The sequence below is a fragment of the Lepus europaeus genome, chromosome Y (genome assembly GCF_033115175.1).
Source record: "Lepus europaeus isolate LE1 chromosome Y, mLepTim1.pri, whole genome shotgun sequence".
NCBI lineage: Eukaryota > Metazoa > Chordata > Mammalia > Lagomorpha > Leporidae > Lepus > Lepus europaeus.
This window is the reverse complement of record NC_084851.1, coordinates 25207424-25234813: the sequence shown is the minus strand read 5'-3', so window position 1 is coordinate 25234813 and position 27390 is coordinate 25207424. Positions and strand designations below refer to the sequence as shown.

General features: G+C 42.6%; 1 pseudogene; it reads left to right on the top strand.

The window, feature by feature from the left end:
- The first annotated feature begins 5014 nt into the window (after positions 1 to 5014).
- The window catches only part of LOC133754169 (translationally-controlled tumor protein-like), a 47420-nt pseudogene continuing 25044 nt past the window's right edge, over positions 5015 to 27390 (top strand).

The following is a 27390-nucleotide window of genomic DNA, read 5'->3' as shown; positions in this document are numbered from 1 at the left end:
CTCTTTCTTTCTCTCTCTACCCCTCCCTCCCTCTCTCTGTAACTCTGAACTTATCAAATAAAAATAAATAAATCTTTAAAAACATTCTTTCAGTAAATCCAATATCCATGTTATATCAGTGCACAGCTCACTTGATTTGTGCATTTTTGAAGAGGGGGACTGCAGTGAGAAGATGGCCCTGTGTTCATGGATGTGGAGGCTTATTTTTATCAAGATATTAGTACATTATGTTTATTGGCTTTACCAAAACCACAAGGTTTTCAAATTTCAGAGTTACACATGCTCTTCTACTGTTGTGATGATGTTTGTAATTTATTTTTAAAAAGTCTTGTCTTGGGGCCAGCGCTGTGGTGCAGCAGGTTAATGCTCTGGCCTGAAGCACCGGCATCCCACATGGGTGCTGGTTCAAGTCCTGGCTGTTCCACTTCTGATCCAGCTCTCTGCTATGGCTTGGGAAAGCAGTAGCAGATGGCCCAAGTCCTTGGGCCCCTGCACCTGTGTGGGAGACCAGGAAGAAGCTCCTGGCTACTGGCTCCTGGCTTCGGATTGGCACAGTTCCAGCTGTTGTGGACATCTGGGGGGTGAACCAGCAGATGGAAGACCTCTCTCTCTACCTCTCCTCTCTCTGTGTAATTCTGACTTTCAAATAAATAAATAAATCTTTAAGAAAAGTCTTATCTTTCTAAATATGAGAAGTATTGATTTTCACAAATCAATCATTTATTCAAAATTGGAAAGAAATGAATGAAAGAACAGAAACCCAGAAACACTCAAATATAGGTAATAATTTAGAATTTAATTTTCCAGGGGCTGGCACTGTGGCACAGTGGGTAAGCCTATCACCTGCAGTGCTGGCATCCCATGTGGATGGCCCAGTTCTTGGGCCATTGTACCCCATGGGAGACCCAAAAGAAGTGCTTGGCTCCTGTGTTCAGATTGGTGCAGCTCGGCTGTTGGTGGCCAACTGGGGAGTGAACCAGCAGATGGAAGACCTCTTTCTCTATGTATATATGCCTCTCCTTCTCTGTATAACTCTGACCTTCAAATAAATAAATAAGTCTTTAAAAATTTAATTTTCCAAATAGTTTCATATAGTTTTCATTAGTTTCCAATAGTTCCATATTGTTGCCCTGTTAACTTGGAGAAATTAGCTTTAGGTTTTATGACCCTATTACTTTTGTGATTTTATGACTATTTTAAAATTTGCATTATTTGAAAGAAGTTAAACATCTTTTCATTTGATTATTGTTTTTACCTCTTTCCTACTGGACTTTTAACATTTTATCTGTTGATCTCTTTAATTATTAACATCATTAAACCTTGGACAACAATGTAAATTACAATATTACCTCAAAACATAATGAAATATTGAGTTAAAAATAAAGAAAAAAACAAAAGTAAACTTATGATGGAATAAAAATTCTTTTTTTTTGACAGAGTGGACAGTGAGAAAGAGAGAGAGACAGAGAGAAAGGTCTTTCTTTACCATTGGTTCACCCTCCAATGGCTGCTGCAGCTGGTGCGCTGCAGCCAGTGCACCACACTGATCCAAAGCCAGGAGCCAGGTGCTTTCTCCTGGTCTTCCATGTGGGTGCTGGGCCCAAGAACTTGGGCCATCCTCCACTGCACTCTCAGGCCACAACAGAGAGCCAGACTGGAAGAGGAGCTACCAGGACAGAATCTGGTGAACTGATTGGGACTAGAACCCAGGGTGCCAGCACCGCAGGTGGAGGATTAGCCTATTGAGCCAGGGCATGGGCCAAAAATTCTTAATTTTAAATATGTAAAACCCAAAAGTCTGAAAAGAAAACCAAGTCATAAATGGCATTTTTATGTCAACAAAGACCTCTAACTAAAGTATTCTGAAGTTTCATTTCTCAAAATAAAAATTCAATCCCCTAAAGTTGAAGTTGCAGCAGATTAAGCTACTGACTGAGATGCTGACATTCCCTATGAGCTCTGGTTTGAATCCTGGCTGCTCCACTTTTGATCCAGCTCTCTGCTAATCCATCTAGGAAAGGAGCAGAAGATGGTCCAAGTGCTTGGGCCTCTGCCATCTATGTGGAAGACCAAATGCAGTTCTTGGATTCTGGGTTTGGCTCAGGCCATTGGGGCCAACAAAGGAATGAAACAGCAAATGGAAGATCTGTGTGTGTGTGTGTGTGTTGCCTGCTCCAATGTCTTCCCATTCCTGACTGGTGGTCTTACAAGTTATCCTAGGAAACACCCCATCACAAAACTCTGCCCCATTCTGGCTGAAGAGCCCCTTTTCATGAGGCAATCAGCTGACAGGCTGTGGGTCATGACTGCTATGTGGGCATTGAGCACATACTTGACTGAGGGTAGAGGGGTCTACCTATGAACTCTCTCTGAGACTGGAGGGAGTGGTGGTCTTTCTCCTCCACTCCACCCCACAAGAGAGGAGATTCCTTCCTGGGCAAAGGCAGCTTTGGGATCCTGTGGGCTCTTCCTCAGGAAGAGCAAGCATGAGTGGCCTTTCAGTGTGTGAGGCAACACCACGGTGGCCAGTTCACCTTGTCCTTCATGGCCATGATTGCCTGGCTATCAGGAACTTAGCAGGGATGCATCTGGGGCAACTTGTGCAGACTCCACCATCAGCAGTGACCCAGTGTCCTTTGAAGGACCTCTGCATAGGTAGGCATAGAAGGGTGCTGGCTCAACCCATCATGACATCGCAATCATCCATGACACCTCTCTAATCTTCAGTCTCCTCTTCTGGCTCACAAAGGACAACCCTTGCCCTAAGAATGGATGGGACAACAGGAGGTGGGAGCTCAGTGAGGACAGTGTGGAGAGTAGCACCTGAAACTTCAACCCACGACTCCTATGGAAAGCCATTCATCTTCCTTTTGTTGTGCCTTCCAGGAAATCCAGGAATGCTGAGTTGCTTCCTATAGGCCCAGAGGACCCTTGCTCCAGTTTGGACTGTGACTCAGGACCTGCCTTGTATCTATCCATGGGGCCAACAGAATCAAGCTGGACAGCTAGCCCTGTACCTTGTTGTAGGCTGCCAGAAAGAACCAGGCCCAGAGAGCTGACTGTGCAGGTAAGCAGGATTCCCTGGGTGGGTGAAGTGCCAGATCCCAGAGGGCTGCTGCACAGTATCAGAGCCTCAAGTGAGCCCTGCTGTGTTCAGTCCATGCACCATCTGCTTTCCACTGCTCAGTGCTGTCCCAGTGCCATCTATCACAGCTGGGGACACCAGGATCCCTACCCACCAGCTGAACACCAAGTTGTCCACTCCTTTGAGCTCACTGGAAGGTTTCCATGGTAGCCACAGGAGGTGTGGGGTTGGGGCAACCACCAGAAGCCAGCATCCTCAAAAAAGTTTCTAGTAGCCAGGATCCGGGCCCAGCATCCTCAAGTAAGTTTCTAGTAGCCAGGATCCGGGCCCAGGAGAAGCCTAGTAAGAAGTCTGGGCTGAGGATGAGGGTGTCACCAGTCCCTTAACTTCTGAGGATGGGATCTTTCCCATCATCAGGGCACCTCAGCCCTGGATTTTCTGAGTGAATCAGGGAAAAAGGGAGGATGCAGTTGTGGTGTGGACAGCAGAAGGAGAGAAGAAATTTCCAACTATGATTGAAGCCAAAGGAGGCCCAGATGGGCAAGAAGGGGCCCTTGAGGGTTTCCACACCAGACTGTAGAGCCAGTGGGCAGTAAAATGGCCTGTTGCTGCAAGCAGGAGCCCAGGGACCACAAGGGACTCCATACTCTGGGGGCTCTGAGTGGCAGGGAACCCTCTGCTTGGCCATGGGTACCCCTGGGAGGCAGAGTGAGTGGAGGTGCCATGATTGAGCACTTGACTGTTATGGCTAACATTAAGAGTTATGACTTTGTCTAGACAGGTCAGTCAACTGAGCCCCCAGGGCTGGGGCACTTTGCAGGGGTGGGAAGGGACTTGACTGGGAAGTGTGAGCAGGCCCTGGAAACAGGTGAGTGAGGGTTAGGACAAGGAGGGCTTGTGCAGAAATGGAGATGGGAGCATTGCATGTAAGCAGCAGGACTTGGAAAAGCCTGTGCCATTTGGACAGAATGTTGGGGTAGCAGGGCCGGCAAAACAGAGTTGGGGAAGCAAAGGAGGACTCAATCTTAGAGCCTGATTCCAGTGTGGGATGGTGGGTGGAGTCTCCTGGGCTTCCCGCCTCAGTGGATTGGGCAGACCTGTCTCCCAACAGAAAGATGGCACCCTCAGACCAGTGGATTTGACCCTCACTTGCAGCCTAGAGAGGGGTATTGGTGAGAATTCAGCAGGGTCAAACTCAGGTGTAGGGGGTTCATGCAGCTTAGTGGAACCACCTCCTTTACATTTCCTTCCAGCTGGTGGTGGCAAGGAGGTCTAGGTGCCTCAAGTGGTCCTATGTCACCCCCTGAGGGTTTTGCTCCAGTGGAACTTGCTCTGCTCTTGTACTGGTTCAAATGTGTGATGATCCTCAGGCACCAGACATGGAAACATGGAGTAGAAACCTGTGGATGGGAAGTTGGGCTGCCCGACCCACAGGCTGACTGGGTCTCTTCTGGTCTTCCCTAAGTTTCAAGCTCACCAACCCAGAATGGTGCCCTCCAGGCAACTAGATGTGCTCAGCACTTATCCTTCCCATGCCATCCCCATGGGCTTAGTACTCCACATGCCATTGCTCTCCCTCCCACACAGAGCCTTATTCCCTTTAGCATGGGGGCCATGCAGGTCCTGGTGCCAATCACATGTTACTGATCTCTGACAGGCACACCAGGTGTCTGACCTCACTGGTGATCATGGGCAGCATGGCCATTGTGGAGGTGCACTTAGTAGAGCAGAACCAGGGATCTTTAAGATTGGAGAGTGCTGCTCCTGCTGGTGGGTGTCTTGGGCTACCCTCTAGTGCTGCACTATATGACTGCATGGGTGGGTTCTGAGGTGTGCACTGCCAAGCACCTACACCATGATTCTCTGGGTCCTGTACATCTTAATATTGGAAATGACGATCTGCTTCATCTGCCATAACTACAAGATAGCATGGAGCAGGGTGGTAAAATTCACTCATTGGTGCGCAATGATGCTGCTGCTGCCGGTGTGCATCCTCAGCCTCTTTCTGCTGCTTGCAGTGTGAGGTAACCAGTTTAAAGGGAGGGAAACTGACTGCTAAACCACACTCTTCTTAGAGCACCAGGGAAATAGCATGTCCCTTTATAATGAATTGACATAGCTGAAATGGGAAAATACTGGGGACTATAATGGAAAACAAACTAAAACTATGCTCATTATTATTATTTTGTAATCATTCATCAAGTTTATATTGTGAAATATAACCAGTATCAGCTCTAAATTCTTACCCATTCTTTGGTATTTCTGGATTTCCTATCAGGTCCCATTCACATGTCTTTTCAACTGTCAGTAATGATTATTTTGTGAAAATTAGCATCACACTTTCATATCTTCAATAGCAAGTCTTTAAGGCATTCCCAACAAGTATTATCACAAGAGTAAATGAAAGCATGGTAACTCAAAAATTTTAAAGCCTTGCCATCATTATTTTGCTTATGTAAAATGAATAAACATATACAGAGCTCACATTGTGAGAATAGATAATTGCTTATTAACACAGAAACACCTTCGCTGTCCATGCTCCCATCTAAGGCCTCTCATTAGAGAATGTGTATACATAAATGTTCACTGATATGAAACAGATGCTAGATTTTACCAAAAGAATTATTGGCTGAGAAGTTGACATATGATGGAAATTATTTATCTCGGGATGCATTTTTCTGTAGTGTGTACAGTATATGCAATAGAATGTGTACATTAAAATAAGCCACTCCACAGATGTAATTGTGTTAAATCACTTACCCCCGTCAGGAAGGTGTTCTGTTAGGGGATCACAGGTAGCTCGGAAACCAGCTGAGGTTTTGTTTTTCTTTCAGCTGCTCAGAGAGGCAGCCTAGGTGCTGTTATCCATCTCAGGTGCTGAGAAGCCTGTGGGGTTGGGAGCCCAGGGTTCCGGGTTACAGGACGGGCTTGGCCACAGTTGCTGCTGAGCTCACACTTCTCCCCATCCACCAATGTTTGCAAGGGGTTCTGGTATCTATAGTTCCCGCCACTTCTGAGCATCAGGAGCAGCTGCTCTCAAGCATCTTCACCCTCGTTGGCAGCTTTGCGCAGCTTCCCAAGGGCCTTTGGTGAGAAGCAGCACCGAGAACCTGATTTAATCTCATTTGCCATTCTCAACAGCCGACGGAGGACATCAACATCCATAGACACTCGCCCTTTACATGGGAAGGTAAGACTTTCAGGTCCTAGACTACTGCCGATCTTCCCAGCCAGAGAAACCTAAGGTTAGCCCTGTAGATGAGTCACCTGTCTCGCCTCGACCCCAACAGAAAAGCTCAGAGCTTCCTCAATCTTGGCTCACAATGACTGTTGCCAAGCAACGCCGGTAAACGCATGCCCAATCGCAGCCTCTAGGAGCCAGGCGCTGCGCATGCGCATGGAATTCCAGTCCCCAAGAATTATCAGCACTGATATGCAGGGTCCTCAACCTCTGTTGCATTGTTTCGTTTTCAAATGTGGGTGGTTTCTGGCTGACTGTTGGAAACTGTTTTGTGAAAGATTGTTATGTGGAACTTTAAAAGGCTGAAGGTTTTGTTCAGAGTAAACTCACCAAAAATCTCTGTAAATTGCCTTAGCCCTCAGTTCCACATCCATCCATGGGATGGCATAGGAAGGATTCTAGCCATTTTCCACGGGAATTCACAAAAAGATTGTGTTTTCATTTTTAGTAACTGTTGCCTTGTGTATCATTGATGGCATTCTTAGGAGGAGAAATCAGAGCACATTGTCCAGGAGACAATAAAATTTGTTTCTGCAAGCCACCTACTCCTCTCATTTGGCCCAGCTGGTCTTAATATTTTCTTCATTTTTTTGTAATTTTCTCCAAGTGAAACTTTATTAATCCATGGTTTTTTTTGAAGTGTGATATAATATGTATGAATCTCTTAAAATGATGTTTCATTTTCCTAAACAGTTCATATTTTTGCATTAGGGCTTGAATGAAAAATGATCAAATCCACTAGCTGGAAAGGATGGAATTCTATGTGGAAGTTAAGTACTTTTTTATTGTTTTTTGCTATTTCCTACTTTCTTGAGCCAGTGGCATCTTCCTGGTAATTCATAAATATTTTCTCTGCATGATGACAGGGAAGTGCGAACTGGGTGAGGAGGAGGACAGATCTGGGAGTGGGAGCCTGAAATTGATTGATATCAATTTGGTCCACAGCCAACAACCTTTTAGACTTAAAGGGAAAGGAACTTGCTAAGGCTGAAATCTGCAGAAATTTCCACTTTAACCCAAGAGAAATGCCCCATGGTTGTTCCCATGTTGATCAGTGACCAGGCACCTCAGACATTCAAACAAGCCCATGCACCCCAGAAGCTAGCCCAGCCATCTTCCTCTAGGGCATGAGCACACTCTTTCCTAGCTAGCAGTGTGATGTACTGTGTACTAATTTTCCATCTTGCACTGATGGGATGGGACCAGGAAGGATCCCAGCAGCCATTAACATCTTGTACTTCCCTGCAGTAAGGCTCTTTGGTGAATGGACCTTGCTCCTACAAATTTCTGCCACTTATGCTAAGTTAAAGTGTGTTCATGAAGAGTTGACCCTGGGCTCTTGGCAGTGCTGGCTTCCTAGACAGTGACATGCTGAGAGCTTACAAATGAGGTGTGTGTTCTTGACCAGGTCTGAGTTGTTTTGCTCATGTACTCCTCACTCTTCCAATACATCCCACAGGGAACACATGTCTTGAGTCCAGCATGACCACTGCCTAACAGAGGGTTATCCAACAATCAGGAGTTTCCTCTGCATCAGTTGGCCTAGTCCAATGGGCACAAGAATAACCCATAGCCTAGGAGTTATGTTTATAAGTTGACTGTCCAAAAGCACAGTCCTTGCACAACTTGCTTTATCCATCTAAGATTTCTCATCTTTAAAATGGACATAATAGCAGAACTTGCTTATTAGGGTTTTTCTGTTTCTGGCTTATTTCACTTAACATGATGTCCTCCAGTTCTATTCATTTGCTGCAAATAAGATTTCAGTCTTTTTAGGGTGGAATTGTAGGAGCTTTTTTGGGGAAGTGCTTAGGTTTTGTAAAAATCATATAATCTGAAAAACATGGATATTTTGAGCTTCTATTCTCCATTTTTGATGACTTTTATCTCTGTCTCTTCTCTAAGTACTCTTGCTAACACTTCCAATAATATATTGAATAAGAGAGGTGAAATAGACCATCTTTGTTCTATAAAGTATATTTCTTCTATAGCTTATTTATTGAAAGTTTTTATCATGGAGGTTTCTGATTCTTAACTAATGCTTTTTATACATCTATTGAGATAATCATATGGCTTTTTTGTTCTTCATCCTATTTGGTGTGATCTATTACATTTGTTGATTTGTGAATGTTGAGATATCATTGCATCCCTGGAATGAATCTCACTGTATATGATGTATTATCTTTTTATGTAGTGTTGGTTTTGCCTTGCTAATATTTTTGAGAATTTTTGCACCTGTGGTCATCAGGAATATCAGTCTGTAGTTTTCTATTTGTGTTGTAACCTTCTTTTATTTTTGTATCATAGTAACACTGGTGTTATAAAAAGAGTTTGGCAGAGTTCTATTTTTTCAATATTTTGGATGGTTCCCAGGGAGAGCATTTCCCTTGGGTCTTATGTTGTGGTCTGGTCTCAGGGCAGAGCTGTTCACCTTCCATTGGAAGCAGGTGTGGTTTCTTATTGGTTCTTCCTTTCATTCTGTGACCACACCACACTTCTGCTTCTTTCTTTCCTCTTCCACATCCTAGATAGGCCCTTGGGGTTTTGTCAGGGTAACAGTTAATGGTACACTTTTGGAGGGCCTCTGAGTTCCCCTGGTCATGCTGGGAACTTCATGTTGCTAGCTCAACAGCCTATTTTCTGGAACCCTGCTAACCCAGGCTTGTCTGTGCAGGGAATGAAAAATGGAACAGCTTCAGTGTCTGGGATTGGATTTGGGATTAATTGCCCCAACCCTCATGCCCAAACTCGGTAAAAGGATTTATGATTTAATACCCAAATATTTGCATTAGCAATTAATAAAGAGGGACAGCAGTGGCCAAGGGTTTGTCTTTTGGAGGAGACTCCTAACTGTGTGGTTTGCCAACCCTAGTGGGTGCCTGTGCTTTATCAAGACTTCCCCCCCAACCTCCATCCCAGTGTCCACTCCTGTCCTGCAGCCAAGCTGAGGCTACATAGAGCACACATGCATCAGTGTGATGGAGTCCATTACTCAGAGAGCAAACCAAAGAGACACAATCCTAATGGTCCTTGGCTAATCTATTAGGATGTGGTAGCTATTTTAAGATAATTCACATCTGGTTCAATTTATATTACTTTTAATGTCAGACTAAACAGCTTAAACTGGATAGCCTGGTGTTCCTTCAAGCCTGTGCCACCTCTCAGTGTGGGAGTGAGTCTGTTTGAACTAACAGTAGCCAAAGGAGAGGATAGATTAGTCTCCTGCATTTTCAGTTTACCTCTCCCATGGAAATTCAGTCATGCAAGTGAGCTGTGGTGAGCACAGTTGAGGCCCCAGTGTCTTGGCTGTCATGCCTGATATACAGCATCTGTCTTATGGATAGTGACTCAAGGGAAGATATATAAAATCTCTTGGCAACACTCATTAAGAATATAGCCTTTCTCAGTTGGAACTGGACAGGTTGATAAATGAATGACCTGAGATACAGCAAGACTTGTCTGGGAGGTGGAGGAAAGGGAGCCAGAGTGCAGCTTCCGTGAGATGAGCCTGAGCTGGGAGGAGGTAAAGTTGTAGCCCACATGCCTCAGGCTCTTGCTGTTCACCCTTTTGTAGGTTTTCTTGAAAGCATGTTTCTTCATGTGTTATATGCTTTTAGAACAGTTGGCAGAGACTTAACTGTCTGATTTTTAAGGTGTTTTTACTGACAGATATTCTGTTTCACTGGAGTGTGATCCAGGGGCTGCTAGTGATGTCATCCCAGAGGTGGAGACTGCAGTTGTTCATTCAGTGTGCAGCTGTCTGTGCATCATGACCTGACCTCCCAGGTGGTAAGTTTCAAGTGGTGCAATACAGTGCCATTGCATGTATTATTTTATGAACCCAGAATAGGAACATTTTGGTTTTCAAATGAGCTAGTTCTAGCTAAGCTCTTTAACTATCTCTCTATCCATCCACCCATCCATCTGACTATGCTATATCTATCCATCCATCTTCCTATGTACCTACCTATCTATCCTCTATCTGTCATTGTTCAGAAATGCAGATTTCTTGTCTAGCTTGCTTTTGGTTTTATGGTTTGGAGAAAGACCTGACTTGTGCAATTCCTGCTTTTTGGAATTTAAGAAAAGTTACATATTCACCTGCAAAGGTGCAGTAAGTGTTTGCAATCTTTTACTAATATCTAGAGAAAAAGGCATTCTCTGTATTGGGGGCACAGGATCCAGCTGCACCTGTTATTTTCTTCTCTTTCATTATTTCCATCCTTTAGGTCTATGAGAGACAATTCCCAACAGGAAGTGCTAGGAACAGGAAGTGCTAGAAAAGAAACCACTGAGCAGATTTGGAGGCAACATTGTAGAGCAATTGTATCTGGTTTGTGGTGATTTCCCTAGAACTTATTCAGGCAGCCCAGAATATGCTTCCTAAAGTATTTTTTCTTCAGAGGGACCTTGGCCATTTTCCAGTTCTTCTTGCTGTTCAAGTAAGGAAAAGATTTGCCCAAGATCACATGGATTGGACTATGATAAGGCTCAGAAAAATTAAGACACCCCATTATTTCAAGGTAATCCGGGCTTGACCAAAGTTACTCCATTTTTTGGACAAAGCCCCAGGTTGTTAGCTTTGGCATAGGTTCCAGAAAGTGTTTTTTTTTTCTGGGTCTGTTCCAGGAAATATTTTTCTCAGCTCAGACTTGGATCTCTATTAACTGCTGCCTTCTGCTTCTGTAAACATTCTTGCTGCTTTCTTAAGGTAATGACTGAAGGAATTGTATAAAACAGTTTAAAAGATTCAGATAACTGTTACTTCTTACTCTGTAAAATGCTTACAGCTGGATTGGATAAGAAAATGGAGAATAAGATTTGAAGCAACGTGATTGGCTAGCAGAACCTGTGCTTGGACTCTGGAAATAAGCCAAAGAGAATATGAGTTGAAAACTTAAAACCATTGCCCTCCTCACTGAGGCATGGCAGTCTCCAAGGTTCCAATGGGATCTATCATAGCCAGGCATGGCTTTTAATACAGATTCTTTTTTTTTATCTTTGTGTCAACATGATCTCTCTCACTCTCCATTACAACAGCACCCAATGAGTCAAGGAAGGGCATGGAGTCCTGGTTGTGGCCCTGCTTTAGGTGTGTTAGAATTTGTGTTTGCCCCTCATGTTGTCTCTGAGACAGTGCCTTTGAAATGAGGTGGACCTATGTTAATTTGTAGAAACATTATTGTTTGCAAGGCACCTCCCAGGTCTCATCTAATTTGATCTTCCCGGTTGATTGACATTAAAGGGATCCTGTGGATGAAGAAGCCAAGGCTCTGAAATGGGTGGTTCTGTCATCCCTGGACTTTTGCCTCCTGAGTCTATGTGTCCCTTCAAAGGGCTTAGGGGTTCAGTCCCACATTTTCCCAGTGCCAGTGTTCCCATTCTCATTTCCTGAGTTTCTCTTTTGGGACACACTGTACCACCCTTCAAGGCTTTTCCTTCCTATATTGGAACAATGTTCCAGATAGTTGTCTGGGTGTTGTGATTGAAACTGAGAAGCCTAGAAAGTCAAGTCATCATTTTAGATGTCACTCTGCTCTGCACCTTCCACAGCATGCTATAAACAACTGGGTGTTCACATGAAGCTGTTCTTTGCTTGTCCTTTGGGAAATCTTGGTCCAGTCACCACCATTGATGCCCTTCCTGTGTGTGAGCCTGTAAGCTCCCTTCTCCCTGGGAATGCTACTTGGCCAGACTCTCAGGGTCTCATCTGGGTGAAGTAACCCCACTGAAATGGTTTCCAGAGCTGTCAGGGACTCAGAGAAGCAGGAAGAGAGAGAGAGAGAGAGAGAGAGAGAGAGAGAGAGAGAGAGAGAGAGAGAGAGAGAGAGAATTTTCCATCTGTTGGATCACTCTCAAATATCTGACATATTGGGATGGGCTAGGCTTAAGGGGCCAGGAACACAACACAGATGTTCCATTTGGTTTGCAGGGACCCAATCACTTGAGAAATCATTGTTGCCTTCTAGCATACACATTGGCAGGAAGCTGCGTTTAGAAGTATAGCTGGAGCTTGAACTCAAGCACTATGACATGGGTATAGATATCCTCAATGGCATTTTAACTTCTGTGCTAAATATCCATTCAATTTTCTTTTCAATGTTTCTTCCAATGGCTATTACTTAATGTCTTTTAAATTTTGCACACTGGGCCTGTGCCTTGATGGAAACCCAATGCTCCCAGACCATGCAGCTCTAGAACCCATTGCAGATGGTGCTTGGTTGCTGGGGTAAACCAGTGGAGTTCAGAGGTTTCAAAAGAATGGTTTAGGAAATCAATGAGGCTTGTGGTGTATGCTGAGGACAGGCTGGCTACATGACAGGGAGATGGACAATGAGATGTCCCTGTCTGAATGTTAATTTCCCTGTGTCCTACCACCATCTCCTATTTTGAGAAGTTCTTGGCCATTGGTAAAACAGAGTTTGCAGATTCAAAAGGCTTCAGTAGCCTAGGCATCTCATGTCAAGAGCCTTGAGTGATCACTGACGGTATACATAAGAATGTTAATTATTAGGACCAGCACTGTGGTGTAGTGGGTATAGCCACTGCCTGCAGTAATAGCATCCCGTATGGGTGCTGGGTTAAGTCCCAGCTACTCCACTTCTGATCCAACTCTCTACTATGGCCTGGGAATGCAATAGAAGATGGCCAAAGTCCTTGGGTCCCTGCACCAATGTGGGAGACCCAGAAAAAGCTCCTGGCTCCTGAATTTGGATCAGTGCAGCTCCAGCTGTTGTGGCCAATTAGGAAATGAACTAGCAGATGGAAGACTTCTTTCTCTCTCTGCCTCTCCTTCTCTCTGTGTAACTGACTTTCAAATAAATAAAATAAATGTAAAAATAAAACTTAAAAAGTATTAATTGTTAAAATTAACAACAATATTAATTGTGTACTAATTTCCCATGCAGGACCTCTATCTTCAAAGAGTTACAGTATTAGAGTTAATGATAAAACTTGTTCTCAAAGATTTACTTTCTTTAATGTATTAAGTAAAGATTATTCTTATGTCTCTTAAGTTTTAGTTATGTGTAAATGTTTCTAAGAGATGTGCTATCTTCCTTACGTGTTTCCTTAAAGTTAACTTTGTTGCTCAACCATGAACTCTTGGATCCATGTCTCCCTATAATACTGCTATCTTGTATGTTTTAAAGTCAAGTGGAGAATATGATGGTTCAAGAGCTCAGGGCAGTTAACAAAGCAGTTATTTCAATTAATTTTCTTGTGCAAAATCCTAATAGAATGCTGACACAAATACCTGAAAGGATCTCATGGAATATAGCTAAAGGATGCTTTTTTTCTGCATCCTGTTAAGTTCAGAATCTCAGTTTTTAATTTCTTTTGAATGGACTGACCTGGTTTCTCGTATAATTCAGCAATATGCATGGACTGTCCTCCTCCAAGTTTTCTGGGACAGCCTGCACTTGTCTGGTAATGTACTTGCAAGAGAACTCTGGGAATTCTAGCTAAAAAATAGAGCAATTTTACAATATGTAGATGATAGTCTCATCTACAGCCCCTCCAATGAGGACTCAAATGAAAATACCACCCAGGTTTTGAATTTCCTAGCTGAGCAAGTAAATACAGTTTCCCCAACAAAAGCTCAGGTTTCTAAACAAGAGGAAAATTGTGCAGCTGGTGCTATGGTGTAGCGGGTAAAGCTGCCACCTGCAGTGCCATATAATGATTTATTCATCAATTCAACAAGAAGATGTAGCTATTATAAACTTATATCAACGCTATAACCCAAAAGAATCTGACAGATATCTACAGAGCCTTTCATCCTACAGTTGCAGAATACACATTCATCTCAGCAGTACATGGAACTTTCTCTAGGACTGATTACATACTAGGCTATAAAGCAACTCTCAGCCAATTCAAAATATTCAAATCATACCATGCATCTTCTCAAAACAGAATGGAATGAAGCTGAAAATCAGGAATCCCCAGAGCATATGCAAACACATGGAGACTGAACAACATGCTCCTGAATGAACAGTGGGCCATAGAAGAAAATAAAAAGAGAAATGAAAAACTTTCTGGAAGTAAATGAGGATAACAACACAAAATCAAAATTTGGGAGATACAACAAAAGCAGTGTTAAGAGGAAAGTTTGTAGCAATAGGTGCCTACATCAAGAAATTGGAAAGGCACCAAGTAAATGAGATATCAATGCTTCTCAAGGGTCTAAGAAAACTACAGCAAATCAAACAGAAAACTAGTAGGAAAAGAGAAATAATTAAAACTAGACAAAAAAATTGAATCCAAAAAACCATTACAAAAGATCAGCAAAAAGAAGAGCTGGTTTTTTGAAAAAGATAAACAAAATTGACACCATTGGTCCAACTAATCAGAAAAAGGAGAAGACCCAAGTCAATAAAATTACCAATGAAAAAGAGAATGTAACAACAGACACTACAGAAATAAAAAGAGTCATCAGAAATTACTACAAAGAGTTGTATGCAAACAAACTGGGAAATCTATCAGAAATGGATAGATTCCTGGACACATACAACCTATATAAATTGAACTATGAAGACATAGAAAATTAATTATTTTTTTTAAAAAATATCATGTAGGATCTCTGTCTTTAATGTGCTGTACACTGTTATTTAATGCTATAACTAGTACTCCAACAGTATTTTTCACTTTGCGTTGCCATGTGGGTGCAAACTGTTGAAATCTTTACTTAAGATATACTAAACTGACCTGTATATAAAGAGAATTGAAAATAAATCTTGATGTGAATGGAAGGGGAGAGGGAGTGGGAAAGGGGAGGGTTGCAGGTGGAAGGGAATTTATGGAGGGGGAGCCATTGTAATCCATAAGCTGTACTTTGGAAATTTATATTCATTAAATAAAAGTTAAAAAAAGAGAAAATCTAAACAGACTCATAACTAAGTCAGAAATTGAATCAGTAATAAAGGTCCTCCCAACAAAGAAAAGCCCAGGACTGGATGGATTCACTGCTGAATTCTACCAGATATTTAAGGAAGAACTAACTCCAATTCTTCTCAAACAATTCAAAAAAATTGAAAGAGACGGAATCCATAGAAATTCTTTCTACAAAGCCAGCATCTCCTTAATAACTAAACCAGAAAGAACTGGAGCAGGGAAAGGAATAGAGACCAATTTCTATGATGAACATAGAAGCAAAAATCCTCAATAGAATTCTGGCCAATAGAATGCAACAACACATCATAAAGATTATCCACCCAGACCAAGTGGGATTTATCCCTGGTATGCAGGGATTGTTAAATATTTCAAATCAATCTATGTGTTGCACCACATTAACAGACTGCAGAAGAATAACTATATGATTATCTCAATAGATGCAGAGAAAGCATTTGATGAAATAAAACACTCTTTTATGGTGAAAACTCTAATCAAATTGGTATAGAAGGAACATACCTCAACACAATCAAGCATTATATTGAGTGGGAAAGAGCTGAAACCAAGAGTCCTAGTACCACACAAGGATCCCCACTCTCACCATTGTGATTCAATACAGTACTGGAAGCTTTAGCCAGAGACATTAGACAAGAAAAAGAAATTAAAGGGATACAAATTGGGAAGGAAGAAGTAAAACTATCCTCTTTGCAGATGATATGATTCTTTATTTAGGGGATCCAAAGAACTCCACTAAGAGACTATTGAAACTCATAGAAGAACTTGGCAAAGTAGCAGAATATAAAATCAATGAACAAAATCAGCAGCCTTTGTATACACAGACAATGCCAGGGAAGAAACAGAACTTCCAAGATCAATCACATTCACAATAGCAATAAAAAATATTGAATACCCTGCAATATACTTAACAAAGGATGTCAAAGATCTCTGTGATAAGAATTAAAAATCCTTAAAGAAATAGAAGAGGATACCAAAAAATGGAAAAATCTCCCATGCTCATGGATTGGAAGAATCAATATCATCAAAATGTCCATTCTCCCAAAAGCAATTTATAGATTCAATGCATTACCAATCAAAATACCAAAGACATTCTTCTCAGATAGGAAAAAGATGGTGCTGAAATTCACATGGAGGCACAAGAGACCTCCAATAGCTAAAGCAATCTTGTTCAACAAAAACAAAGACAGAGGCATCACAATGCCAGATTTGAGGTCATACTACAGGGCAATTGTAATCAAAACAGTGTGGTACTCGGGGCACCGATCCTGTCCTGGTTGCCCCTCTTCCAGGCCAGCTCTCTGCTGTGGCTAGGGAGTGCAGTGGAGGATGGCCCAAGTCCTTGGGTCCTGCACCCCATGGGAGACCAGGAGAAGCACCTGGCTCCTGCCATTGGAACAGCATGGTGCGCCGGCCGCAGCGTGCTACCGCGGCGGCCATTGGAGGGTGTACCAACGGCAAAAGGAAGACCTTTCTCTCTGTCTCTCTCTCTCACTGTCCACTCTGCCTGTCAAAAAAAAAAAAAAAAACAGTGTGGTGCTGGTACAGAAACAGATGGATAGACCAATGGAACAGAATAGAAACATCAGAAATCAATCCAAACATCTACAGCCAACTTATATTTGATCAAGGATCTAAAACCAATTCCTGGAGCAAGGAAAGTCTATTCAACAAGTTGTACTGGGAAAACTGGATTTCCACATGCAGAAGTATGAATCAAGACCCCTACCTTGCACCTTACACAAAAATCTACTCAACATGGGTAAAGATCTAAATCTACAACCCAACATCATCAAATCATTATGGAACATTAGAGAAACCCTGCAAGAAATAGGCACAGGCAAAGTCTTCTTGTAAAAGACCCCAGAGGCACAGGCAATCAAAGCCAAAATTAACAATTGGGATTACATCAAAATGAGAAGTTTCTGTACTATAAAAGAAACAGTAAGGAAAGTGATGAGGAAACTGACAGAATGTGAAAATATTTGCAAATTATGCAAACAATAAAGGATTAATAACTAGAATCTACAAAGAGATCAAGAAACTCCACAACAACAAAACAAACAACCCACTCAAGAGATGGGCCAAGGACCTAAATTGACATTTTTCAAAAGAGGAAATCCAAACAGCCAATAGACACATGAAAAAATGTTCAGGATCACTAGCCATCAGGGAAATTCAAATTAAAACCATAATGAGGTTTCACTTCACCCCAGTTAGAATGGCTTATATACAGAAATCAACTAACAGCAGATGCTGGAGAGGATGCGAGGAAAAAGGCATACTAATCCACTATTGGTGGGAATGTAAACTGGTAAAGCCACTATGAATGACAGTTTGGAGATCCCTTAGAAACCTGAATATAGCCTGACCACATGACCCAGCAATCCCACTCCTTGGAATTTACCCAAGGGAAATTAAATTGGCAAATAAAAGCTATCTGCATCTCAATGTTTATTGCAACTCAATTCACAATAGCTAAGACAGGGAAAAAATCTAAATGCCCATCAACAGAAGACTGGATAAAAGAATTATGGGATATGCACTCTATAGAATGCTACTCAGCTGTAAAAAAAAATGAAATCTGTTCACTTGCAACAAAATGGAGGAATCTGGAAAACATCATGCTGAGTGAAATAATCCAGTCCCAAAGGGGCAAATATCATATGTTCTCCCTGATCTGTGACAAGTAACTGAGCATCTAAACGAAAGCTGTAGAAGTAAAACTGACACTATTAGCAATAATGACTTGATCAGCCCTTGTGATGACTGTATTTTCTTTTTCTACTTAATCCCATTAGTTGAACTCTTTAATTGACAACGGTTATTCTTAGATGTTTAAAGTTAACTGAAAATTGATCCCTGTTAAAAATAAGAGTAGGAATAAGAGAGGGAGGTTATGTACAGTTTGGCACATTCTCACTCAGATTTACCCCTAATGGTAGAGCTAGAAACATGCCATGGGACAACAAATCCCATTAAGTTGGCATGTACCAATGCCATCTTACTAGTTAAAGTGATCAGTTTAAGTTCATAATTGACCATAAAGTTAGGATTAAGTATCAAAGGGGTCACATAAATAAAACCAGTGTCTGCTAATGATACTTGATAGAATTAAAAGGGAGAGAACCACCCAACATGGGAAGTAGGACACATAGCAGACTCATAGAATGTCACATGCCCTAAACAGCACACTGGCCTTAGAATCAGCCCTAAAGGCATTCGGTTCTGGCTATAAATCCCATGAGAGTATCTCAGACATGGAAAGCCAAGATACTGTGGTGAAAAATGACCTAAATGAAATATCTCACTGGGTGAGTTCTGAGCAGAAAGAACGGGCCATTACAGAAGGAAGAAGGGAGAAGGGAGAAGAGGACTTCCACTTTGATTTTGTCCTTATCTAAATAAGGTCAGAGTTTTTGAACTCAAGAGACTTCCATAGCCTTGGCAGCTCATGACAAGAGCCTTGGATGGTTACTGACATCATAAATAAGAGTGCCAATTGTTAAATTAACAACCGGAGTGACTCACTGTGCACTTACTCCCAATGTAGGATCTGTGTCCTTAATGTGTTGTACTATGCATATTAATGGTAAAACTAGAATTCAAACAGTACTCTACACCTTGTGTGTCTGAACATGTGCAATCTGTTGATATCCTAGTAAATACTAAGTTGATCTTCTGTATATAAAGATAATTATAAGTGAATCTTTTATTTTTTGACAGAATGGACAGTGAGAGAGAGACAGAGGGAAAGGTCTTCTTTGCCATTGGTTCACTCTCCAATGGCCACTGTGCCTGGTGCACTGCACTGATCCAAAGCCAGGAGCCAGGTGCTTCTCCTGGTCTCCCATGGGGTGCAGGGCCCAACCACTTGGGCCATCCTCCACTGCACTCCTGGGCCATAGCAGAGAGCTGGCCTGGAAGGGGGGCAACTGGGACAGAATCTGGCACCCTGACCAGGACTAGAACCTGGTGTGCCAGCGCTGCAAGGTGGAGGATTAGCCTGATGAGCCACAGCGCCAACCTATAAGTGAATCTTAATGAAGAATGGGATGAGAGAAGGAGTAGGAGATGGTATGGTTTTTGGATAGAAGGGTGGATATGGGATGAAACTGCTATAATGCAAAAGTTGTACTTTCAAAATTTATATTTATTAAATAAAAGTTTTCTTACGAAAAAAAAGAAAGAAAACCCTCCTCATTACAGGAGTTCATGAAAAAATGTAGTTAAAATGTTTTCAATGTATTTTGAAATAGTGGCATTCTAGGAAAAGGGATACTTCAAGGCTCCCTGCCAAAAAATACATTTTAAATGCTAATATCATCTGAAATAACATAAATGGTATCAAATTTTAAAAAATAAAGTAGTTGGGACTGGTGCCGTGGCTCACATGGTGAATCCTCTACCTGTGGCTCTGGCATACCATATGGGCAGTTGCTCCTCTTCCCAGTTGCTCCTCTTCCAGGCCAGCTCTCTGCTGTAGCCCAGGAGAGCAGTGCAGGATGGCCCAAGTGCTTGGGTCCCTACAATTGAATGGGAGAACAGGAAGAAGCACCTGGCTCCTGGCTTCGGATCAGTGCAGCGCCAACTGTAGAGGCCATTTTGGGAGAGAACAAATGGAAGGAAAACCTTTCTCCCTCTCTTCCTCTCTCTCTCTCTCTCTCTCTCTCTCTCTCTCTCTCTTTCTCTCTCTCTCACACACACACACACACACACACATACACACACACTGTCTGTAACTCTACCTGTCTAATAAATTAAAAAAATAAATATAAAGGAGTTAGAAATGTGCCAGGGGATTCCAATACAATCCCATCAAGGTGGCATGTAACAATGCCATCTCACTAGTCCAAATGATTCCAATACAATCCCATCAAGGTGGCATGTAACAATGCCATCTCACTAGTCCAGGTGATCAATTGATGGCTCTGATAGGTCTAAGAGTCAAAGGGATCACACAAACAAGACTAATGTCTGCTAATACTAACTGTTAGAATCAAAAAGGGAGAGAAGGATCCAACATGGGAAGCAGGATACACAGCAAACTCATAGAATGGCAGATGTCGGTAAATAGCACTCTGGTCACCAGAATCAGCCCTTAAGGCATTCAGATCTGGCTGAAGAGCCCATGAGAGTTTTGAAGGCATGGAAAGCCAAGACACTCTGGAAAAAAAAGAAGACCTAAATGAAAGATCTCAGCAAGTGAGATCCCAGTGGAAAGAACAGGGCCATCAAAGAAGGAGGTATCTTTCTCTGAAGGGAGGAGAGAACTTACACTTTGACTACGACCCTCTCAGAATAAGATCAAAGTTGATGAACTCAAAAGACTTCCATAGCCTTTGCAACTCATGACTAGAGCCTAGGGAAATTACTGATGCCATAAACAAGAATGTCAAATTGTTAATTCAACAACAGGATTCTCTCATGTGGGATCTGTACTTAATGTGTTGTCCAATGTGAAGTAATGCTATAACTAGTACTGAAACAGTATTTTACACTTTATGTTTCTGTGTGGGTGCAAACTGATGAAATATTTATTTAACATATACTAAATTGATCTTGTGATTATAAAGATAATTGAAAATGAATCTTGGCCAGCGCTGCGGCTCAATAGGCTAATCCTCTGCCTTGCGGCACGGGCACACTGGGTTCTAGTCCCGGTCGGGGCACCAGATTCAGTCCTGATTGTCCCTCTTCCAGGCCAGCTCTCTGCTGTGGCCAGGGAAGTGTAGTGGAAGATGGCCCAAGTGCTTGGGCCCTGCACCCCATAGGAGACCAGGATAAGCACCTGGCTTCTGCCTTCGGATCAGCACGGTGTGCCAGCTGCAGTGCACCAGCCGCAGTGGCCACTGGGGGGTAAACCAATGGCAAAGGAAGACCTTTCCCTCTGTCTCTCTCTCACTGTCCACTCTGCCTGCCAAAAAAATGAATATTGATGTGAATGGAATGGGAGAGGGAGTGGGAGATGGGAGGGGTGCAAGTGGGAGGGAAGTTATGGGGGCGGGAAGCCATTGTAATCCATGAGGTGTACTTTGGAAACTTATATTTACTAAATAAAAAAATAAAGTAGTTAATCATGGGGCCACCACCTGTGGTTTCAGCATCCCATATGGGCACTGGTTGGAATCTCTGCTGCTCCACTTCCAATCCAGCTCTATGCCAAGGCCTGGGAAAGCAGTGGAGGATGGCCCATGTTCTTGGGCCCCTGTACCCATGTTGGAGACCTGGAGAAGTCTCCTGCATCCTGGCTTAGGATTGGCACAACTACAGCCATTGTGGCTAATTGGGGAGTGAACCTATGGATGGAAGACCTCTCTTTCTTTCTCTGCTTCTCCTCTGTGTAACTCTGACTTTCAAGTAAATAAATAAATATTTTAAAAAATAGTTAATCATCATAATATGAATAATTTATAATTGACGATTGTTCACAGGAATAACTACTGCAAAAGTTTCCAAGGCATTTACTTTATTTTCTAAAACATGAAGACCTATAAAGAGGTATTCCTAAAAAGTTATTTTAAATGCAGATATGCACTAGAGAAATTGGTAATTCTGTAAATAGCACAATATAAATATACATGTTGGGATTTATGCTGGAAGTTTGAGTTTTATGACTATGAGGGGCACACAGTATTTAAATTGCATTTATTGCAACATTATATAAAACACTGACTAAATGATCTTCAGTCTTTGGAGTGAATATCATCTTAAGCAAGGATTTCTTAAAAATTCATAATAATCAGCATACCTATATACCATTACACTTGATAATATGAAAATTGAATATATATTTAATGAATAAATGATTACAAAATGACATCAATAATGAGGATAATTTTAGTTTGTTTTCCATTATAGTTCCTGCTATCCCCCAACCTTACATAATTGCAAATTCTCTTTCTTTGGCCGGTGCCATGTCTCAATAGGCTAATCCTCTGCCTTGCGGCGCTGGCACATTGGGTTCTAGTCCTAGTCAGGGTGCCGGATTCTGTCCCGGAAACCCCTCTTCCAGGCCAGCTCTCTGCTATGGCCCAGGAGTACAGTGGAGGATGGCCTAAGTCCTTGGGCCTTGCACCCACATGGGAGACCAGGAGAAGCACCTGGATCCTGGCTTCAGACCAGCGTGATGCGCCGGCAACAGCGTGCCATCTGCAGCGGCCATTGGAGTGTGAACCAGTGGCAAAAAGGGAGACCTTTCTCTCTGTCTCTCTCTCTCTCACCATCCACTCTGCCTGTCAAAAATTTTTCTCTTTTTTAATTCCTCACTGATTAGTCAGCTGTAGAAGAAAGAGACTCTGTCTTCCTGGGGCTGAGCTGGCTCATTCTCACTTCTAGCATAGCTTCACCTGTCAGCTAGGCTGCCAACTACTTGGGGACAATTTGTTTCTCTAGTGCTCTATGTGGAGAGTGATTTAGCAGTCTCAATCTCTAGAATTTTTTAAAATTTATTTGTTCATTTGAGAGGCAGATTTAAAGGGACAGGGAGAGATAGAGACAAAGGTCTTCTATCCTCTTGTTCATGCCCCCAAATGGCTGCAATGGCCAGAGCTGGGCCGATCAGAAGCCAGGAGCCATCAGATTCTTCCAGGTCTCCCACACAGTTGCAGTGATCCAAATACTTGGGCCAACTTCCACTGCTATCCTAGGCCATAAGCACAGAGCTGGATCAGAAGAGGAGCAGCTTGGACATGAATCAGTGCCCATATGAGATGCTGGGACATCAGGCAGAAGTTTGGCTACTACACTGGAGTGACATCCCCATTCTCTAGTATTCTTCAAGTTGTTAACATAAGCCAAAAGCAACCAGAAGACTCTGCTTGTGCACTGACAGCAGCAGTCAGTGCCTTGCTGGCCTTTGAGTCATCTGTGCCCTGTGATGGTGCACTGCTTTATAGTTATGGAAGATGAAGTAGAACTTGGTCTCGAACATGGAGATGTATGGAAATCAGAGGGTGATGCAGCCAGTCTTGGCCCTATGCAACTTGGATAGCACAGCACCTGCATGAAGCACTTGTCACCCACTAACAAGATAATGCACAAGGTAATGTTACTACCCTCTGATTCTGCTCCACCAGGTCTGCATCCATGATGGCCATGCTGCCTACCATCAGCAGCATGGTCAGGCAAACATTACACTGGTGTGGTGGTGGTAGCACCATGGGCAGTTACTGAGACCATGGTCTAGGTGACGTAGGAATATTTAGGTCATTTGAAGTTCGTGACCAGGCAGTAACACCTCCCTGTCTCTGTGTTGCCATGTTCATCTACCTGTCAATCATGTGACCTCTCCTCCAGAAGCACTTCTTATCTGGGACATAGGGGTGGTACCATATAAACACTTATGTTTTTCTAAGCTCATAAAAAGCCAGGTAGAATGGAAGCTCCAGCTCTCCTCCTATTGGACTCAGAATGAGCAGGAGGGTGTGAACATTCTCTTTTAACTTTCTTAGCCCACTCTCCTTAAATAAAACCCTTATTTACCTATGTATTTTTCTCACTTTGTAAATAACCTTATTGCACTATGGGTCTTGTTCACACCTATACTTAGAATGCAACTCTAAGTAAAAGAAAAGAGTTTGGGTATTAATTTAGGCCCAATCTAGCCCACAACATATTGGTAGAGCCAACCAGGAGACAATCCATTTCTTTCTTCTTTTTTTTTTTTGTAAAGATGCATTGAATTATTTGAAAATCTGAGATACACAGAGAGAGAAGGAGAGGCACACCCACACACACACACACAGAGAGAGAAAGAGAGAAGAGAGAGAGAGAGAGAGAGAGAGAGAGAGAGAGAGAGAGAGAGAGAGGTCTTCCATACACTTGTTCACTCCCTGATTGTCTGCAAGTTTTTTGACAGGCAGAGTGGACAGTGAGAGAGAGATAGAGAGAAACGTCTCCCTTTGCCATTCACCCCTCAATGGCTGTCACGGCCAGTGCACTGTGGCTGGCGCACAGCACTGATCTGAAGGCAGGAACCAGGTGCTTCTCCTGGTCTTCCATGCAGGTGCAGGGCCCAAGCACTTGGGCCATCCTCCACTGCACTCCTGGGCCATAGCAGAGAGCTGTCCTGGAAGAGGGGCAACCGGGACAGAATCCAGCACCCGGACCAGGACTAGAACCCATTGTGCCAGTGCCGCAGGTGGAGGATTAGCCTATTGAGCCACGGCGTCAGCCCCAGGAGCTTCTTCAGGGTTGCCCATGTGGGTGCAGAGGCTCAAGGACTTGGGCCATCTTCCATTGCTTTCCCAGGCTTTAGCAGGGAGCTGGATCAGAAGTGGAGCATCTGGGACCTGAACTGGAGCCCATATGGGATGTTAGCACTGCAGGCGTCACTTTTCCCCATTACACCACAGTCCTAGCACTGATAATTCATTTCAAACACATGATTTTTGCCTCAGCAAATGTGCTTGAGCAAATGCACAATTTTTGCCTTAGGGAATGCACCTCAGCAGCACAGTTTCAGAAGCAACAAGTCTCAGGTTGCTCTTGCCTCAGAATCATGTAGTTTCTGAAGCCTGAAAATGATCCTCCATTCAATCTCTCTTTCCTCAGTGCATGTGGCTTGGGAAGGCTAAGCAAAAATGCAAACTGTATTATATTTTCTGTTCCCCACGTTGGTATCATTAGGGGAGCATAAGCTAAGACTGTTTCCATTAATAGAATTTGGATCAAAAGGTGGGAGGAAAAGGGGTCTGTTTGTGAGTGTTTGCCAATGTTTTAATGCTTCCAAGTTGTCTGTGATGTGTTTGTAAGGATAATTTATGGGGGCCAGCACTGTGATGCAGCAGGTTAAAGCCCTAGCCTAAAATGCCAGCATCCCATGTGTGTACCTGTTCTAGCCCCAGCTGTTCCTCTTCTGATCCTGCTCCCTGCTAAAGCCTGGGAAAGCAGTGGAAGATGGCCCAAGTCCTTGGGCCCCTGCATCCACATGGGAGACCTGGAGAAAACTCCTGACTCCTGGCTTCAGATCGACACAGCTCCAGCCATTACAACCATTTGGGGGTGGGGGGTGAAACAATAGATGGAAGACTTCTCTCTCTGTTTGTCTCTACCTCCCTTTGCAACTCTGTCTTTGAAAGAAATAAAATTTCTTTGAAAGAAATAAAATAAATCTTAAAAAAAGATAATTTATGTATTTGGGGAAGTTAAAACTTAAGCCTTTAGTCTTAGGGGATGATTTTATGGTTACTGGTGATTGCTTTGCCTCAGGATTTTGGTTTTAAGATCTGGCATGCTACAGTGACTTTCCTATGACTGGTTTTGTGTGGCACAAACTGGAAAGAACAGGTTCTGTTGCCTAGTAACCACAATAGTCTCAGGAAATGGGGGTTCAAACTCAGTGGAGGGTCTACTTCCTATGGTAGAGGGTGGGGCTTCAACCCTAATATGTCAGTTTCCACTAAAAACATAGTTGCCAGGAAGGCAGACTCCATGAGGATTTCTGCCCTTACCAGAATATGGGCAACATATCTCATGCACAGAATGGTGCCTTCTGCCTTTTGCATAGCGGTTTACATGTTACTTGCCTGGTTTGCAGTGCAATGTATTTTATCTTAGTTTGGTATTTTGGATTTGTGCCATTGTGCTCTAATACCCTCTGAGAGTGAATCTCTGACTTTGGCGATGGTCTCTGTAACCATCTAAGTGTGAATCTCAGATGTTGGGGAGTTCTCTGTGGCTTCCTGGGATTTTATGTGTCAGTCATGGTGGTGCTCTTCTTGGATAGGGTTTCTCAAATCAGAAGATATTCTCAGTTTTCTTCTGGAATGGCATTTCCCAGACCAGGTGGTATTCTCTATGGCCTTCTTGGACAGCACTTCCCAGATCAAGTGATATTTTTTTTAGTATGTTACTCTTGGTTTATGCTGGTTGTTGAAAACACCTTATGCATGCTTGGTAAAATAATGAATCCCATTTTTGATAAAAAAAATGTTCTCTAGTGTGTCAAAATAATAGCTAATGTAATGTAACCTAGTCATATGTTATCCAAAAGTAGGCTGATGGAGAGCCATGTCTACTTTGTCTTCTCAGGTCCTACAAAGACTATTCAGCTGTATAGTTTTGTATAAATTTCTAGTGACTCATTTTGAAGGGTACAGTTAGAACATTCTATGGGATCCCAAATTTCCAGGAGATGCATGGTAAAAGTAGGTAAAATTAGATTAAAGAGGAGAGAATCTTTCAACATGCTAAGCAGCCCATACAGCAGACTCACAGAATGTAAATCACTTTATGTGTGACTCAGTGTCCTCAGAATCAGTCCATAAGGAATTCTGGTCTGATCAAAAAGCACACAAGAGCATTTGAGGTATTGGAAGTCAGGACATTAGTACAGAGTGTCCCCCCAAAAAAGGACTATGTTTTGCTCAGGTCTTTGTGGAGAAAAATGATCATAAAAAAGACTGTACTTTGAAGGGAAGGGTGAACTTCCACTTTGCTCATGGACTTGTCTAAAGATTGATGAAGTTTGCAAATTTAAGAGGCTTCTGCAGCCTAGGCATCTCATGTGAAGACCCATGAGTGATCACTGACATCATATGTAAGAATGTTAATTGTTAGAAACATGGGTCATTTATAGTCTTTTTAAAAATTATTCATTTATTAGAAAGTCAGAGTTGCAAACAGAGAGAGAAGGAGAGGCAGAGAGGAAGAGAAAGGTCTTCCATCCACTGGTTCACTCCCCAGTTGACTACAACAGCTGGAGCTGCACTGATTCGAAGCCAGGAGCCAGAAATTTTTAGGTTTCCATGCAGATGCAGGGGCTCAAGGACTTGGGCCATTTTCTACTGCTTTCTCAGGCCATAGCAGAGAGCTGGATTGGAAGTGAAGCATCCAGGTCTTGAACTTAAGCCCATATAGGATGCAGGTATTGCAGGCCTCAGCTTTACCCACTACACCACAGTGCTGCCTCTGTTTTATTTTTATTTTTTAACAGTGATTCTTTTCCTCTTTCTACTTTGGTTATCCAAGAGTAACTGTGTTGATTTTTATTTTTTGTCCTCTCAAAAAGCAATCTGAACACAATTATTTCAAATTTATTTGTGTTGGGAAGTATACTGTTTTCTTTTATACACTAACATATAAATTATTGCATTTATTAGTCTTTTCCTTAGAGGTTTAGAAGAAATAAGTAGTGAGAATGTGTATAAATGTCATA